This window comes from Neoarius graeffei, chromosome 3 (genome assembly GCF_027579695.1).
Source record: "Neoarius graeffei isolate fNeoGra1 chromosome 3, fNeoGra1.pri, whole genome shotgun sequence".
NCBI classification, from domain to species: Eukaryota; Metazoa; Chordata; class Actinopteri; order Siluriformes; family Ariidae; genus Neoarius; species Neoarius graeffei.
Window position 1 is genome coordinate 24793669 of NC_083571.1, and position 17061 is coordinate 24810729.

At 44.7% G+C, this 17061-nt stretch overlaps 10 non-coding genes and 1 pseudogene across 10 annotated transcripts; 5 read left to right on the forward strand and 6 right to left on the reverse strand.

The window, feature by feature from the left end:
* Positions 1-380: 380 nt before the first annotated feature.
* Positions 381-452, reverse strand: trnaq-cug (transfer RNA glutamine (anticodon CUG)). The gene has a single exon. It is a non-coding gene; the product is annotated as a tRNA-Gln (tRNA).
* A 1236-nt stretch (positions 453-1688) lies between these two features.
* Positions 1689-1762, forward strand: trnai-aau (transfer RNA isoleucine (anticodon AAU)). Its single transcript has one exon. It is a non-coding gene; the product is annotated as a tRNA-Ile (tRNA).
* Positions 1763-3108: 1346 nt separating this feature from the next.
* On the reverse strand, positions 3109-3180 carry trnaq-cug (transfer RNA glutamine (anticodon CUG)). The gene has a single exon. It is a non-coding gene; the product is annotated as a tRNA-Gln (tRNA).
* Positions 3181-4416: 1236 nt separating this feature from the next.
* On the forward strand, positions 4417-4490 carry trnai-aau (transfer RNA isoleucine (anticodon AAU)). Its single transcript has one exon. It is a non-coding gene; the product is annotated as a tRNA-Ile (tRNA).
* Positions 4491-5832: 1342 nt separating this feature from the next.
* On the reverse strand, positions 5833-5904 carry trnaq-cug (transfer RNA glutamine (anticodon CUG)). Its single transcript has one exon. It is a non-coding gene; the product is annotated as a tRNA-Gln (tRNA).
* A 1237-nt stretch (positions 5905-7141) lies between these two features.
* Positions 7142-7215, forward strand: trnai-aau (transfer RNA isoleucine (anticodon AAU)). Its single transcript has one exon. It is a non-coding gene; the product is annotated as a tRNA-Ile (tRNA).
* A 1342-nt stretch (positions 7216-8557) lies between these two features.
* On the reverse strand, positions 8558-8629 carry trnaq-cug (transfer RNA glutamine (anticodon CUG)). Its single transcript has one exon. It is a non-coding gene; the product is annotated as a tRNA-Gln (tRNA).
* Positions 8630-9865: 1236 nt separating this feature from the next.
* trnai-aau (transfer RNA isoleucine (anticodon AAU)) lies at positions 9866-9939 on the forward strand. The gene has a single exon. It is a non-coding gene; the product is annotated as a tRNA-Ile (tRNA).
* Positions 9940-12582: 2643 nt separating this feature from the next.
* trnai-aau (transfer RNA isoleucine (anticodon AAU)) lies at positions 12583-12656 on the forward strand. The gene has a single exon. It is a non-coding gene; the product is annotated as a tRNA-Ile (tRNA).
* Positions 12657-14002: 1346 nt separating this feature from the next.
* Positions 14003-14074, reverse strand: trnaq-cug (transfer RNA glutamine (anticodon CUG)). The gene has a single exon. It is a non-coding gene; the product is annotated as a tRNA-Gln (tRNA).
* A 721-nt stretch (positions 14075-14795) lies between these two features.
* On the reverse strand, positions 14796-16841 carry LOC132882523 (kelch-like protein 10; annotated as a pseudogene).
* Between the last annotated feature and the right edge of the window lie 220 nt (positions 16842-17061).

Below are 17061 nucleotides of genomic sequence, written 5' to 3' on the forward strand. Positions count from 1 at the left end.
AGGAAACCCACACAGGCACAGGAAGAACATGCATACTCCACACAGAAAGGCCCCCATCAGCCACTGGGCTCAAACCCAGAACATGCTGGCTGTGAGGCGACAGCGTTAACCACTACACGACTGTGCCACCGCCAACTGTTCTAATGCTCCCCGAGCCACCATGTTGCACCCAAATCCAGACCTATAGTGCCCAATATCATTGAAGCTGTGATGGTACTGGAATAAACCTCAGATCCAAAATTGCAGAAGTGGACCATACCTATCTTGAAGAGAACTTGTTCCATGTTGATGGAAACAAAGGGTTTGGGATATGCAAGCTTGCTCAAAAGCAGCCTTCAGGTGAAATACATTATTTAAAGAGGTGCAAAGAGCAGCTTCAGAGGTTCCACTGAGAGTGGAACTCAGACCACTGGATTCAGCGTCCAGAGTGCTAACCATTACACCATGGAACCAAGACACAGCTGCAAGATTGTTTTTACCATCAAATTACTGCCATATAACTGACCTCGCTCTGGCAAAAAATTTAGCACCCACTTGGCCAAAGGTGTACACAAACCACCAATCCTGATACCCGGGAATGAATCAGGGACCTTCAGTCTTACGCTCTCCCTACTGAGCTATTTCAGCATGCCCTACAGGGTTTAACTCATGGCTTCTTCCATGCAGTCGGATACAGCCTTTGGCCCTTGTGAAATGTATGCAGCAAGCAGAAATTTGTTTTTGAGATCACATTCCATTATATTACATTATGGGCATTAAGCAGATGCACAACATCAACTCATCAGACTTGGAGGTAGACCGCCAGATTCAAGCTGCCACCAAAGCCTTCGGTGCTTTACAAAAGCAACTATGGTCTCGCCATGACATCAAGAGAACCAGCAAGTTGAAAGTATACAACGCCGCAGTCTTATCACCTCTGCTTTACGCCAACGAATGTATGAGGCTCTACGGTAAACACTTCAAGTATCTGACCAGGCTACAACTGCCATACCTGCATCAAATCCTCAAAATAAGATGGCAGGACAAGGTCCCCGATGTAGAAGTCCTCAGGCGAGCCAAAACAGTAAGCGTGGAAACACTTATCACAGCCTCCCAACTTCGTTGGGCTGGACACGTCTGGCGCACGCTTGACACGCGACTACCCGAAGCCGTTTTCTACGGAGAACTGAGCCTAGGAAGAGGCTGACAGAAACAAGGAGGACAGAAACTGAGGTACAAAGACGTTTGGAAGAGGAACATGAAGAATGCCCTCATTATCGATCAGTCTTTTAAAACTACCTAATTTCCTGACATGGGATCCTTGGCCTGCTTCTCCTTCTTTTGACGCATGTTTCAGGAAGCAGATGTTGCTTTATTGTTCAGTGTGAGCAATTGGGTGGAGGTTGGTGAGAAGTGGTTCTTCAGAGCACATGGTGGCTTTTGGACCACCATGTTGAAGAAGGGAAGTAGGTGTGCATCCTTCTTTCACATTGTTAAAGCTATCCATGCTGACTTTGCTCAGTAGATAGAATACGTTTTTGAGACTGGATGTCGGGATTTTCATCCCCCTGTGTAAATACTGTATGTGAGTGGGTCGAACTGTGGGCTTCAAAACAATAATCAAGAGAAAAGACATCTGTTCAAGGCCAAGTCACTGCCTCGTCACTATTTAGTGAAGCACCTCAGCAGCCATGACATTTTTTTTCTTTGGCCAGTTAGCTCAGTTGGTTAGAGTGTGGTGCTAATAACACCAAGGTCACAGGTTCAATCCCTGTACTGGCCAGTTCTCTCCTTTACAGGTCCTGTTGTTGTCAGGACAGGGGAAGCCTTTTTCTGTTGAGGGAAATGTTCTGCAAAACAAGAGCTTCTCTGGTTGTTTTGCAAAATGTCAATCGATTCCTTGTATCTGGATGTGCCATTGAAATACAGTAACTCAACTGATTGCAGGACGCAGGAAATTCAAATACACGCATGAGATTGCCTCAAAGAGAAGCACTAATGAATCTCGTAAAAATCAGTGCTCCTTTTTCAATTCATCTAATTGCGCTTCATTTTGAAACTAACTTTAATTTCATAAACTCTAAAAGGTATCTTTAGTTGCTTGAATCACTCAAAACCACTCCAAAACATAGCAATTACCGAAGCATCCAGGAAGGTAGTAGCCATTGTTAGGGTATGATAGACAGATAGATGGTCTTTTTCTTTGTATTTTCTCTTCTCTTATTCACCACTAAATAATACAGTCATTAGCTAACTGCTTTTCCAGAAAGTCCATAGTGAGAATTCACCAGTTGACCACTATTTCATTCTGAGCAGACTGACTCAGGTGTTTTTCATTTAAAGTGCACAGGATCTGATCAGAACTTGAGCTCGTTCACAGCCCAACCCACACAATCCAATCTGGCAACAGAGGGTACAATGGATGGTCCATCACACCATGTGAGCAGACCAAGTGAGTTAAACATTGATGGGCAGTTATCACTCTGATTTGGTTCTAGGGGCACAGCCAATTATGCTTTCCATCCATCCATCCATCCATTATCTGTAACCACTTATCTTGTACAGGGTCGCAAGCAAGGTGGGGCCTATTCCAGCTGACTATGGGCGAGAGGCAGGGCACACCCTGGACAAGTCACCAGATCATCACAGGGCTAACACATAAAGACAAACAACCATTCACACCTACAGTCAATTTAGACCCACCAATTAACCTAACCTGCATGTCTTCAGGGGAAAACAGAGCACCCAGAGGAAACCCACACAGGCACAGGAAGAACATGCATACTCCACACAGAAAGGCCCCCATCAGCCACTGGGCTCAAACCCAGAACATGCTGGCTGTGAGGCGACAGCGTTAACCACTACACGACTGTGCCACCGCCAACTGTTCTAATGCTCCCCGAGCCACCATGTTGCACCCAAATCCAGACCTATAGTGCCCAATATCATTGAAGCTGTGATGGTACTGGAATAAACCTCAGATCCAAAATTGCAGAAGTGGACCATACCTATCTTGAAGAGAACTTGTTCCATGTTGATGGAAACAAAGGGTTTGGGATATGCAAGCTTGCTCAAAAGCAGCCTTCAGGTGAAATACATTATTTAAAGAGGTGCAAAGAGCAGCTTCAGAGGTTCCACTGAGAGTTGAACTCAGACCACTGGATTCAGAGTCCAGAGTGCTAACCATTACACCATGGAACCAAGACACAGCTGCAAGATTGTTTTTACCATCAAATTACTGCCATATAACTGACCTCGCTCTGGCAAAAAATTTAGCACCCACTTGGCCAAAGGTGTACACAAACCACCAATCCCGATACCCGGGAATGAATCAGGGACCTTCAGTCTTACGCTCTCCCTACTGAGCTATTTCAGCATGCCCTACAGGGTTTAACTCATGGCTTCTTCCATGCAGTCGGATACAGCCGTTGGCCCTTGTGAAATGTATGCAGCAAGCAGAAATTTGTTTTTGAGATCACATTCCATTATATTACATTATAGGCATTAAGCAGATGCACAACATCAACTCATCAGACTTGGAGGTAGACCGCCAGATTCAAGCTGCCACCAAAGCCTTCGGTGCTTTACAAAAGCAACTATGGTCTCGCCATGACATCAAGAGAACCAGCAAGTTGAAAGTATACAACGCCGCAGTCTTATCACCTCTGCTTTATGCCAACAAATGTATGAGGCTCTACGGTAAACACTTCAAGTATCTGACCAGGCTACAACTGCCATACCTGCATCAAATCCTCAAAATAAGATGGCAGGACAAGGTCCCCGATGTAGAAGTCCTCAGGCGAGCCAAAACAGTAAGCGTGGAAACACTTATCACAGCCTCCCAACTTCGTTGGGCTGGACACGTCTGGCGCACGCTTGACACGCGACTACCCGAAGCCGTTTTCTACGGAGAACTGAGCCTAGGAAAGAGGCTGACAGAAACAAGGAGGACAGAAACTGAGGTACAAAGACGTTTGGAAGAGGAACATGAAGAATGCCCTCATTATCAATCAGTCTTTTAAAACTACCTAATTTCCTGACATGGGATCCTTGGCCTGCTTCTCCTTCTTTTGACGCATGTTTCAGGAAGCAGATGTTGCTTTATTGTTCAGTGTGAGCAATTGGGTGGAGGTTGGTGAGAAGTGGTTCTTCAGAGCACATGGTGGCTTTTGGACCACCATGTTGAAGAAGGGAAGTAGGTGTGCATCCTTCTTTCACATTGTTAAAGCTATCCATGCTGACTTTGCTCAGTAGATAGAATACGTTTTTGAGACTGGATGTCGGGATTTTCATCCCCCTGTGTAAATACTGTATGTGAGTGGGTCGAACTGTGGGCTTCAAAACAATAATCAAGAGAAAAGACATCTGTTCAAGCAAAGTCACTGCCTCGTCACTATTTAGTGAAGCACCTCAGCAGCCATGACATTTTTTTTCTTTGGCCAGTTAGCTCAGTTGGTTAGAGTGTGGTGCTAATAACACCAAGGTCACAGGTTCAATCCCTGTACTGGCCAGTTCTCTCCTTTACAGCTCCTGTTGTTGTCAGGACAGGGGAAGCCTTTTTCTGTTGAGGGAAATGTTCTGCAAAACAAGAGCTTCTCTGGTTGTTTTGCAAAATGTCAATCGATTCCTTGTATCTGGATGTGCCATTGAAATACAGTAACTCAACTGATTGCAGGACGCAGGAAATTCAAATACACGCATGAGATTGCCTCAAAGAGAAGCACTAATGAATCTCGTAAAAATCAGTGCTCCTTTTTCAATTCATCTAATTGTGCTTCATTTTGAAAGTAACTTTAATTTCATAAACTCTAAAAGGTATCTTTAGTTGCTTGAATCACTCAAAACCACTCCAAAACATAGCAATTACCGAAGGATCCAGGAAGGTAGTAGCCATTGTTAGGGTATGATAGACAGATAGATGGTCTTTTTCTTTGTATTTTCTCTTCTCTTATTCACCACTAAATAATACAGTCATTAGCTAACTGCTTTTCCAGAAAGTCCATAGTGAGAATTCACCAGTTGACCACTATTTCATTCTGAGGGGACTGACTCAGGTGTTTTTCATTTAAAGTGCACAGGATCTGATCAGAACTTGAGCTCGTTCACAGCCCAACCCACACATTCCAATCTGGCAACAGAGGGTACAATGGATGGTCCATCACACCATGTGAGCAGACCAAGTGAGTTAAACATTGATGGGCAGTTATCACTCTGATTTGGTTCTAGGGGCACAGCCAATTATGATTTCCATCCATCCATCCATTATCTGTAACCACTTATCTTGTACAGGGTCGCAAGCAAGGTGGGGCCTATTCCAGCTGACTATGGGCGAGAGGCAGGGCACACCCTGGACAAGTCACCAGATCATCACAGGGCTAACACATAAAGACAAACAACTATTCACACCTACAGTCAATTTAGACCCACCAATTAACCTAACCTGCATGTCTTCAGGGGAAAACAGAGCACCCAGAGGAAACCCACACAGGCACAGGAAGAACATGCATACTCCACACAGAAAGGCCCCCATCAGCCACTGGGCTCAAACCCAGAACATGCTGGCTGTGAGGCGACAGCGTTAACCACTACACGACTGTGCCACCGCCAACTGTTCTAATGCTCCCCGAGCCACCATGTTGCACCCAAATCCAGACCTATAGTGCCCAATATCATTGAAGCTGTGATGGTACTGGAATAAACCTCAGATCCAAAATTGCAGAAGTGGACCATACCTATCTTGAAGAGAACTTGTTCCATGTTGATGGAAACAAAGGGTTTGGGATATGCAAGCTTGCTCAAAAGCAGCCTTCAGGTGAAATACATTATTTAAAGAGGTGCAAAGAGCAGCTTCAGAGACTCCACTGAGAGTTGAACTCAGACCACTGGATTCAGAGTCCAGAGTGCTAACCATTACACCATGGAACCAAGACACAGCTGCAAGATTGTTTTTACCATCAAATTACTGCCATATAACTGACCTCGCTCTGGCAAAAAATTTAGCACCCACTTGGCCAAAGGTGTACACAAACCACCAATCCCGATACCCGGGAATGAATCAGGGACCTTCAGTCTTACGCTCTCCCTACTGAGCTATTTCAGCATGCCCTACAGGGTTTAACTCATGGCTTCTTCCATGCAGTCGGATACAGCCTTTGGCCCTTGTGAAATGTATGCAGCAAGCAGAAATTTGTTTTTGAGATCACATTCCATTATATTACATTATGGGCATTAAGCAGATGCACAACATCAACTCATCAGACTTGGAGGTAGACCGCCAGATTCAAGCTGCCACCAAAGCCTTCGGTGCTTTACAAAAGCAACTATGGTCTCGCCATGACATCAAGAGAACCAGCAAGTTGAAAGTATACAACGCCGCAGTCTTATCACCTCTGCTTTACGCCAACGAATGTATGAGGCTCTACGGTAAACACTTCAAGTATCTGACCAGGCTACAACTGCGATACCTGCATCAAATCCTCAAAATAAGATGGCAGGACAAGGTCCCCGATGTAGAAGTCCTCAGGCGAGCCAAAACAGTAAGCGTGGAAACACTTATCACAGCCTCCCAACTTCGTTGGGCTGGACACGTCTGGCGCACGCTTGACACGCGACTACCCGAAGCCGTTTTCTACGGAGAACTGAGCCTAGGAAAGAGGCTGACAGAAACAAGGAGGACAAAAACTGAGGTACAAAGACGTTTGGAAGAGGAACATGAAGAATGCCCTCATTATCGATCAGTCTTTTAAAACTACCTAATTTCCTGACATGGGATCCTTGGCCTGCTTCTCCTTCTTTTGACGCATGTTTCAGGAAGCAGATGTTGCTTTATTGTTCAGTGTGAGCAATTGGGTGGAGGTTGGTGAGAAGTGGTTCTTCAGAGCACATGGTGGCTTTTGGACCACCATGTTGAAGAAGGGAAGTAGGTGTGCATCCTTCTTTCACATTGTTAAAGCTATCCATGCTGACTTTGCTCAGTAGATAGAATACGTTTTTGAGACTGGATGTCGGGATTTTCATCCCCCTGTGTAAATACTGTATGTGAGTGGGTCGAACTGTGGGCTTCAAAACAATAATCAAGAGAAAAGACATCTGTTCAAGGCCAAGTCACTGCCTCGTCACTATTTAGTGAAGCACCTCAGCAGCCATGACATTTTTTTTCTTTGTCCAGTTAGCTCAGTTGGTTAGAGTGTGGTGCTAATAACACCAAGGTCACAGGTTCAATCCCTGTACTGGCCAGTTCCCTCCTTTATAGGTCCTGTTGTTGTCAGGACAGGGGAAGCCTTTTTCTGTTGAGGGAAATGTTCTGCAAAACAAGAGCTTCTCTGGTTGTTTTGCAAAATGTCAATCGATTCCTTGTATCTGGATGTGCCATTGAAATACAGTAACTCAACTGATTGCAGGACGCAGGAAATTCAAATACACGCATGAGATTGCCTCAAAGAGAAGCACTAATGAATCTCGTAAAAATCAGTGCTCCTTTTTCAATTCATCTAATTGTGCTTCATTTTGAAACTAACTTTAATTTCATAAACTCTAAAAGGTATCTTTAGTTGCTTGAATCACTCAAAACCACTCCAAAACATAGCAATTACCGAAGGATCCAGGAAGGTAGTAGCCATTGTTAGGGTATGACAGACAGATAGATGGTCTTTTTCTTTGTATTTTCTCTTCTCTTATTCACCACTAAATAATACAGTCATTAGCTAACTGCTTTTCCAGAAAGTCCATAGTGAGAATTCACCAGTTGACCACTATTTCATTCTGAGCAGACTGACTCAGGTGTTTTTCATTTAAAGTGCACAGGATCTGATCAGAACTTGAGCTCGTTCACAGCCCAACCCACACAATCCAATCTGGCAACAGAGGGTACAATGGATGGTCCATCACACCATGTGAGCAGACCAAGTGAGTTAAACATTGATGGGCAGTTATCACTCTGATTTGGTTCTAGGGGCACAGCCAATTATGCTTTCCATCCATCCATCCATTATCTGTAACCACTTATCTTGTACAGGGTCGCAAGCAAGGTGGGGCCTATTCCAGCTGACTATGGGCGAGAGGCAGGGCACACCCTGGACAAGTCACCAGATCATCACAGGGCTAACACATAAAGACAAACAACCATTCACACCTACAGTCAATTTAGACCCACCAATTAACCTAACCTGCATGTCTTCAGGGGAAAACAGAGCACCCAGAGGAAACCCACACAGGCACAGGAAGAACATGCATACTCCACACAGAAAGGCCCCCATCAGCCACTGGGCTCAAACCCAGAACATGCTGGCTGTGAGGCGACAGCGTTAACCACTACACGACTGTGCCACCGCCAACTGTTCTAATGCTCCCCGAGCCACCATGTTGCACCCAAATCCAGACCTATAGTGTCCAATATCATTGAAGCTGTGATGGTACTGGAATAAACCTCAGATCCAAAATTGCAGAAGTGGACCATACCTATCTTGAAGAGAACTTGTTCCATGTTGATGGAAACAAAGGGTTTGGGATATGCAAGCTTGCTCAAAAGCAGCCTTCAGGTGAAATACATTATTTAAAGAGGTGCAAAGAGCAGCTTCAGAGGTTCCACTGAGAGTTGAACTCAGACCACTGGATTCAGAGTCCAGAGTGCTAACCATTACACCATGGAACCAAGACACAGCTGCAAGATTGTTTTTACCATCAAATTACTGCCATATAACTGACCTCGCTCTGGCAAAAAATTTAGCACCCACTTGGCCAAAGGTGTACACAAACCACCAATCCCGATACCCGGGAATGAATCAGGGACCTTCAGTCTTACGCTCTCCCTACTGAGCTATTTCAGCATGCCCTACAGGGTTTAACTCATGGCTTCTTCCATGCAGTCGGATACAGCCGTTGGCCCTTGTGAAATGTATGCAGCAAGCAGAAATTTGTTTTTGAGATCACATTCCATTATATTACATTATAGGCATTAAGCAGATGCACAACATCAACTCATCAGACTTGGAGGTAGACCGCCAGATTCAAGCTGCCACCAAAGCCTTCGGTGCTTTACAAAAGCAACTATGGTCTCGCCATGACATCAAGAGAACCAGCAAGTTGAAAGTATACAACGCCGCAGTCTTATCACCTCTGCTTTACGCCAACGAATGTATGAGGCTCTACGGTAAACACTTCAAGTATCTGACCAGGCTACAACTGCCATACCTGCATCAAATCCTCAAAATAAGATGGCAGGACAAGGTCCCCGATGTAGAAGTCCTCAGGCGAGCCAAAACAGTAAGCGTGGAAACACTTATCACAGCCTCCCAACTTCGTTGGGCTGGACACGTCTGGCGCACGCTTGACACGCGACTACCCGAAGCCGTTTTCTACGGAGAACTGAGCCTAGGAAAGAGGCTGACAGAAACAAGGAGGACAGAAACTGAGGTACAAAGACGTTTGGAAGAGGAACATGAAGAATGCCCTCATTATCAATCAGTCTTTTAAAACTACCTAATTTCCTGACATGGGATCCTTGGCCTGCTTCTCCTTCTTTTGACGCATGTTTCAGGAAGCAGATGTTGCTTTATTGTTCAGTGTGAGCAATTGGGTGGAGGTTGGTGAGAAGTGGTTCTTCAGAGCACATGGTGGCTTTTGGACCACCATGTTGAAGAAGGGAAGTAGGTGTGCATCCTTCTTTCACATTGTTAAAGCTATCCATGCTGACTTTGCTCAGTAGATAGAATACGTTTTTGAGACTGGATGTCGGGATTTTCATCCCCCTGTGTAAATACTGTATGTGAGTGGGTCGAACTGTGGGCTTCAAAACAATAATCAAGAGAAAAGACATCTGTTCAAGCAAAGTCACTGCCTCGTCACTATTTAGTGAAGCACCTCAGCAGCCATGACATTTTTTTTCTTTGGCCAGTTAGCTCAGTTGGTTAGAGTGTGGTGCTAATAACACCAAGGTCACAGGTTCAATCCCTGTACTGGCCAGTTCTCTCCTTTACAGCTCCTGTTGTTGTCAGGACAGGGGAAGCCTTTTTCTGTTGAGGGAAATGTTCTGCAAAACAAGAGCTTCTCTGGTTGTTTTGCAAAATGTCAATCGATTCCTTGTATCTGGATGTGCCATTGAAATACAGTAACTCAACTGATTGCAGGACGCAGGAAATTCAAATACACGCATGAGATTGCCTCAAAGAGAAGCACTAATGAATCTCGTAAAAATCAGTGCTCCTTTTTCAATTCATCTAATTGTGCTTCATTTTGAAAGTAACTTTAATTTCATAAACTCTAAAAGGTATCTTTAGTTGCTTGAATCACTCAAAACCACTCCAAAACATAGCAATTACCGAAGGATCCAGGAAGGTAGTAGCCATTGTTAGGGTATGATAGACAGATAGATGGTCTTTTTCTTTGTATTTTCTCTTCTCTTATTCACCACTAAATAATACAGTCATTAGCTAACTGCTTTTCCAGAAAGTCCATAGTGAGAATTCACCAGTTGACCACTATTTCATTCTGAGGGGACTGACTCAGGTGTTTTTCATTTAAAGTGCACAGGATCTGATCAGAACTTGAGCTCGTTCACAGCCCAACCCACACATTCCAATCTGGCAACAGAGGGTACAATGGATGGTCCATCACACCATGTGAGCAGACCAAGTGAGTTAAACATTGATGGGCAGTTATCACTCTGATTTGGTTCTAGGGGCACAGCCAATTATGATTTCCATCCATCCATCCATTATCTGTAACCACTTATCTTGTACAGGGTCGCAAGCAAGGTGGGGCCTATTCCAGCTGACTATGGGCGAGAGGCAGGGCACACCCTGGACAAGTCACCAGATCATCACAGGGCTAACACATAAAGACAAACAACTATTCACACCTACAGTCAATTTAGACCCACCAATTAACCTAACCTGCATGTCTTCAGGGGAAAACAGAGCACCCAGAGGAAACCCACACAGGCACAGGAAGAACATGCATACTCCACACAGAAAGGCCCCCATCAGCCACTGGGCTCAAACCCAGAACATGCTGGCTGTGAGGCGACAGCGTTAACCACTACACGACTGTGCCACCGCCAACTGTTCTAATGCTCCCCGAGCCACCATGTTGCACCCAAATCCAGACCTATAGTGTCCAATATCATTGAAGCTGTGATGGTACTGGAATAAACCTCAGATCCAAAATTGCAGAAGTGGACCATACCTATCTTGAAGAGAACTTGTTCCATGTTGATGGAAACAAAGGGTTTGGGATATGCAAGCTTGCTCAAAAGCAGCCTTCAGGTGAAATACATTATTTAAAGAGGTGCAAAGAGCAGCTTCAGAGACTCCACTGAGAGTTGAACTCAGACCACTGGATTCAGAGTCCAGAGTGCTAACCATTACACCACGACACAGCTGCAAGATTGTTTTTACCATCAAATTACTGCCATATAACTGACCTCGCTCTGGCAAAAAATTTAGCACCCACTTGCCCAAAGGTGTACACAAACCACCAATCCCGATACCCGGGAATGAATCAGGGACCTTCAGTCTTACGCTCTCCCTACTGAGCTATTTCAGCATGCCCTACAGGGTTTAACTCATGGCTTCTTCCATGCAGTCGGATACAGCCTCTGGCCCTTGTGAAATGTATGCAGCAAGCAGAAATTTGTTTTTGAGATCACATTCCATTATATTACATTATAGGCATTAAGCAGATGCACAACATCAACTCATCAGACTTGGAGGTAGACCGCCAGATTCAAGCTGCCACCAAAGCCTTCGGTGCTTTACAAAAGCAACTATGGTCTCGCCATGACATCAAGAGAACCAGCAAGTTGAAAGTATACAACGCCGCAGTCTTATCACCTCTGCTTTACGCCAACGAATGTATGAGGCTCTACGGTAAACACTTCAAGTATCTGACCAGGCTACAACTGCGATACCTGCATCAAATCCTCAAAATAAGATGGCAGGACAAGGTCCCCGATGTAGAAGTCCTCAGGCGAGCCAAAACAGTAAGCGTGGAAACACTTATCACAGCCTCCCAACTTCGTTGGGCTGGACACGTCTGGCGCACGCTTGACACGCGACTACCCGAAGCCGTTTTCTACGGAGAACTGAGCCTAGGAAAGAGGCTGACAGAAACAAGGAGGACAGAAACTGAGGTACAAAGACGTTTGGAAGAGGAACATGAAGAATGCCCTCATTATCGATCAGTCTTTTAAAACTACCTAATTTCCTGACATGGGATCCTTGGCCTGCTTCTCCTTCTTTTGACGCATGTTTCAGGAAGCAGATGTTGCTTTATTGTTCAGTGTGAGCAATTGGGTCGAGGTTGGTGAGAAGTGGTTCTTCAGAGCACATGGTGGCTTTTGGACCACCATGTTGAAGAAGGGAAGTAGGTGTGCATCCTTCTTTCACATTGTTAAAGCTATCCATGCTGACTTTGCTCAGTAGATAGAATACGTTTTTGAGACTCGATGTCGGGATTTTCATCCCCCTGTGTAAATACTGTATGTGAGTGGGTCGAACTGTGGGCTTCAAAACAATAATCAAGAGAAAAGACATCTGTTCAAGGCAAAGTCACTGCCTCGTCACTATTTAGTGAAGCACCTCAGCAGCCATGACATTTTTTTTCCGTGGCCAGTTAGCTCAGTTGGTTAGAGTGTGGTGCTAATAACACCAAGGTCACAGGTTCAATCCCTGTACTGGCCAGTTCTTTCCTTTACAGGTCCTGTTGTTGTCAGGACAGGGGAAGCCTTTTTCTGTTGAGGGAAATGTTCTGCAAAACAAGAGCTTCTCTGGTTGTTTTGCAAAATGTCAATCGATTCCTTGTATCTGGATGTGCCATTGAAATACAGTAACTCAACTGATTGCAGGACGCAGGAAATTCAAATACACGCATGAGATTGCCTCAAAGAGAAGCACTAATGAATCTCGTAAAAATCAGTGCTCCTTTTTCAATTCATCTAATTGTGCTTCATTTTGAAACTAACTTTAATTTCATAAACTCTAAAAGGTATCTTTAGTTGCTTGAATCACTCAAAACCACTCCAAAACATAGCAATTACCGAAGGATCCAGGAAGGTAGTAGCCATTGTTAGGGTATGATAGACAGATAGATGGTCTTTTTCTTTGTATTTTCTCTTCTCTTATTCACCACTAAATAATACAGTCATTAGCTAACTGCTTTTCCAGAAAGTCCATAGTGAGAATTCACCAGTTGACCACTATTTCATTCTGAGCGGACTGACTCAGGTGTTTTTCATTTAAAGTGCACAGGATCTGATCAGAACTTGAGCTCGTTCACAGCCCAACCCACACAATCCAATCTGGCAACAGAGGGTACAATGGATGGTCCATCACACCATGTGAGCAGACCAAGTGAGTTAAACATTGATGGGCAGTTATCACTCTGATTTGGTTCTAGGGGCACAGCCAATTATGCTTTCCATCCATCCATCCATCCATTATCTGTAACCACTTATCTTGTACAGGGTCGCAAGCAAGGTGGGGCCTATTCCAGCTGACTATGGGCGAGAGGCAGGGCACACCCTGGACAAGTCACCAGATCATCACAGGGCTAACACATAAAGACAAACAACCATTCACACCTACAGTCAATTTAGACCCACCAATTAACCTAACCTGCATGTCTTCAGGGGAAAACAGAGCACCCAGAGGAAACCCACACAGGCACAGGAAGAACATGCATACTCCACACAGAAAGGCCCCCATCAGCCACTGGGCTCAAACCCAGAACATGCTGGCTGTGAGGCGACAGCGTTAACCACTACACGACTGTGCCACCGCCAACTGTTCTAATGCTCCCCGAGCCACCATGTTGCACCCAAATCCAGACCTATAGTGCCCAATATCATTGAAGCTGTGATGGTACTGGAATAAACCTCAGATCCAAAATTGCAGAAGTGGACTATACCTATCTTGAAGAGAACTTGTTCCATGTTGATGGAAACAAAGGGTTTGGGATAAGCAAGCTTGCTCAAAAGCAGCCTTCAGGTGAAATACATTATTTAAAGAGGTGCAAAGAGCAGCTTCAGAGATTCTACTGAGAGTTGAACTCAGACCACTGGATTCAGAGTCCAGAGTGCTAACCATTACACCATGGAACCAAGACACAGTTGCAAGATTGTTTTTACCATCAAATTACTGCCATATAACTGACCTCGCTCTGGCAAAAAATTTAGCACCCACTTGGCCAAAGGTGTACACAAACCAACGAATGTATGAGGCTCTACGGTAAACTGATTGGATAAAATTAATATCATGGTGGGCTGTTCAAACTGCGGAAATAGTTTGCTCAAGCTACTTTCAAAACACTATAACTTTCCAACCTTAGAACAAAAAACTTTTGTAAGTCTTGAATAAGGTTCATCAATGTGTGTTTTATTGTTATATTTACTCTATATATTGCCCTCTGTTCCCCTTTAACAGACACTGTAGTCCAGGGGTCACGTCCCCACATGGGATCGCTTGACTTACAAATGGGATTGCAAGAGAAGCTCCTCTTTTGTTTCATTCATTTATTTTATAAATTAATATTAGAAATATTGATTATCACATCTGCCAATATTTTAAATGTTACTAGAAGCCACATTTCATTTAATAGACTATGTGTCATTTGAATCATTCTCACTATCCTGCCACGATACACTAGTGGAGTTCAGCTATAAAAATAGACAAACGTCCCAGTCCATGTGATTGATGTTAAACACAGGCTACATATTTTACTGTGCTCTTAAAATGTTCAAAATATTAATTACAAATGTAGGATGGTGAAGACTTTAGGGTCATTTGCCCAAAAAGTTCAGGAATGTCTGCTGTAGTCTATTTCTACACACACACTCGCCGCACACACTGAACACTTGTTTTGTGCATCAGTGCAATCATACTCCACTGATTATTCTCAGGTTCATATCACTCAACTGTGTTGCCATCAAATCCTCCCATTGCAGAGATACGACCGTCTAGTGTGCACACATACACACAACACTGACGAGAGTGCATGAGAATCACCTAAGCCCAGGTTCTTGTGATGGGCTCAAACCTTCTCACACTGTTTAAGTAATTGTCACCACCGAATCCTCTGATGCAGTACACAAAGTCATTCACATAAACCATCCCGTGATAGGCTCTTGGGCTCTCATCAGGGCATATCACACTGACCCAGAGATCCGCTTGCATATCATACGTTACTATGGCATAGTTGGGACTGTCATGGCTCCAGCCACCAATGGCTAGAAGAACGGCATTGGGCAGGCGAGGCTGCGTGAAGTCAGAACTGAGAGATTCATTCAGGTTGAGCCCATAGATGTTCTTCAGAACTCTGGTGATGATCGGCTTACATGCTGCATTATCTGTTACAAAAGCGTTGCTCCTCACATGTTTCATGAAGTAACTGTGCGTCAGTAGCTCCATACGCACCTTGGGCAGTAACACGCCCATATGAGCGTTCCGATTCTGCGGTGCATGTCTGACCCACTGTAAGATGGTCTCAAACACCACGTTCTCCTGTTTCACGTTCAGCTCATCATTCTCAATTATCTCACCAAGCTGCTCAACCGTCAGGTCCAGGAGCTCCTCAAAGACGTGCACTATCTTCTCAAAGTTGTGTAAGTGCCCTGTCACACTACGACGTTCTCACCAGCGTTCGAGTAACGTGTTGCGAAACGCAGAGGAACGTCGAGAACGTTAGAAAAAAGTTACAAGAAAGTTAGACGAGTGTCGGCAAACGTTGGGGAACGTCGAGGGACGTCGGCGAACGCTGAGGGTGAAAAATAGTTTTGGGTGTGCACAAAAATTCAGGACGTTCTATCAAAACGCTACTTACACGTTAGAGGAACGTTACACGAAAGTTTGCGGGCGTTACTCGAACGTTACTCGAAAGTCAGGACATTCCCTGGACGCTAGGCGGACGCCAGCCCATCAGGGTCGAGTGTCCAGCGCGTGCCTAGCGCTTGGGTAACGCTTGCCTAACGCCTGTGTAACGTCCATCGAACGTCTGTCCAGCGTGTCGCCAACGTTTTTCAGCGTTCGTCAGCGTTCGCCGAGCGTTCTTAACGCTCATGTAACGTTCTTTCAACATCTTTCTAACGTCTGTCAGCGTTCTGAATTTTTCCAGCGTCTGTGTAACGTCCAGAACATTACCTGGACGCAAGGCAGACGCTACCCAAACGCTATGATAACGCTATCAAAGCGCTGTGGACGCTATGAGAACGCTAGGTTTTGCTGCTATTTTGGACCACAAACGTCACCTGACACTGAGGGAACGTTGGCTGAGCGTTACCCAAGCGTTACAAGACATCGTTGACCTAGAAACTTAATTTGAAGAACGTCGACGTTCCCCGGCGTTTCTCAAATTTTTAAAAACGCAACCAAACGTCGAACAAAACGCTATAGTGTGACAGGGCCATAAGATAAACTGGAAGGCCTACTGCTTCAACATCTCACAGATATCAAAGTGAGGAAGACAGCAGATGCCAATGCAGTTCTCCAAACACAGCTAAGCCTTCAGGAATGCGCAGCGCTCATTCACCAGGCTGCTCACTGCCAGGTAATCAGCAGTGATCAGCAGCTCATGCACATTTTCCTCCGTGATGTTAACACGATATCTATACACATACTCCATGATCAGCTCCATCATCTTAGAGGAAATGTCAGGGACACTGTACTTATCTGGAGGGTAGCAGCTGTTAGTGAACAAAGTCGTGAAGTATGAGCTGCAGCAACACAGGATGATCTCATGCGCGTGGAACTCAGCACCATCAACTTTGATGAGTACATCACAGAGCTTCTTCTCGAACCACAGTTCATCGATGACATTGTAGCCTGTTGTCCTCGCGTCCTCGCCATTTATTTCTCTTCTTCCTGCTTACTCATATTCAGTTCAGTGTGTTTGTGCTGATGGTACAAATGAGTTTTTAAACCCAAACTGTTTTTAAACACAAACAGTTCTAATTCCTTAAATATGTATGAATACAATATGGAGTGTATGTGAGAGAAACTCTGTAATTCAGGATAAATCTCTGTAAAGGGGGTTTGTAAAAACAGCTTTTAAAGCCTGTGTCCAAAATGTGTACATGTTCACTGTAAAGAACAT